General features: G+C 40.3%; 1 protein-coding gene across 1 annotated transcript in view; it reads left to right on the top strand.

The window, feature by feature from the left end:
- The window catches only part of LOC119357762 (transmembrane protein 45A-like), a 13,766-nt gene that overhangs the window by 7,425 nt on the left and 4,811 nt on the right, over positions 1–1,530 (top strand). The window lies entirely within an intron of this gene.

Raw genomic sequence — 1,530 nt, 5'->3', positions numbered from 1 at the left:
AGAGGGGGCGGCGGGCGCCGTACGTGGGCGAGAGGGGGCGGCGGGCGACGGCGGGCGGCGTCGAGGGCGAGGGCGACGGCGGGCGGCGTCGAGGGCGAGGGCGACGGCGGCAGGCCTTCGGCACGGCAGAGAAGACGAGAAATGCCCGCGACGGGTCGGGCCCTTGTATTTATAGCCCCGCCCTTTAGTCGCGGTTGGGGAGGCGACCCGCGACTAAAGGGCAACCTTTAGTCGCGGTTGGGGAGGCGACCCGCGACTAAAGGGCTTTTTTGGCGGGTTTTTCGTTCCCGCGCGCAACGACCTTTAGTCGCGGTTGGGCAGGCCAACCGCGACTAAAGGTATTTTTAAAATACTTTTTCTTTTTCAAAATCTTAAAAATACAAATAATATATCAAAAAATTCTGAAAAATAAAACTAATTCAATTCAATATGTTAAAAACACAAATATTATATCAAAAAATTCAGAAAAAAAACTAATTCAATTCAAAATTCTAAAAATACAAATAATATATCAAAAAATTAAGAAAAATAAAACTAATTCAATTCAAAATGTTAAAAATACAAATAATATATCAAAAAATTCAGAAAACTAAAACTAATTCAATTCAATATGTTAAAAACACAAATATTATATAAAAAAATTCAGAAAAATAAAACTAATTCAATTCAAAATTCTAAAAATACAAATAATATATCAAAAAATTAAGAAAAATAAAACTAATTCAATTCAAAATGTTAAAAATACAAATAATATATCAAAAAATTCAGAAAAATAAAACTAATTCAATTCAAAATTTTATACACCTAGGCAGGAGTACGACAGCGACGACAGCAGCGACGACGACGGCGACAACTTAGAAGGCGACGACTACCAGTACAACGGCGGCGGCTATGAAGACTACGAGTATGCATATTATACGCCTAGGCAGGAGTATGACTAAATCACTCCAAATTTCATGTATCATCAGTGGTATCTCGAATCATTCGAAAATGGACACCAAACACATAACGGGTAATATAATTCACATGATCCATTCAACAAAGTTTGGTACAATAAATTATTACACATCATTTCTTACCTTGTGTCCTTGCTTGCTTACGATTGTGCCGTATCCATGGAGCATCCTCATCATTTAACTTAATGCTTGGGTCGGTGTTCACTTTGAAGGGCGGAATTTCAGCAAACATATTATAATCTTCTGACATGTCTGTCTTGTCCTCCACTCCCACGATGTTTCTTTTCCCTGAAAGAACAATGTGGCGCTTTGGATCATCGCATGATGTACTGATCGTTTTCTTATCTTTCCGTTTCCTCGGTTTGCTACTCATGTCCTTCACATAGAAAACCTGAGCGACATCTTTCGCTAGGACGAATGGTTCGTCAAGGTAACCAAGATTGTTGAAATCCACCATTGTCATTCCGTATTGCTGGTCCACCTTTACCCCACCTCCTGTTAGCTTGAACCATTTGCACCGGAACAAAGGGACCTTAAAGGAGGGTCCATAGTCAAGTTCCCATATCTCCTCTAT

Source organism: Triticum dicoccoides, chromosome 2A, assembly GCF_002162155.2.
Source record: "Triticum dicoccoides isolate Atlit2015 ecotype Zavitan chromosome 2A, WEW_v2.0, whole genome shotgun sequence".
NCBI lineage: Eukaryota > Viridiplantae > Streptophyta > Magnoliopsida > Poales > Poaceae > Triticum > Triticum dicoccoides.
The sequence above is the reverse complement of the archived record's forward strand: the minus strand, read 5'-3'. Positions and strand labels throughout refer to the sequence as shown.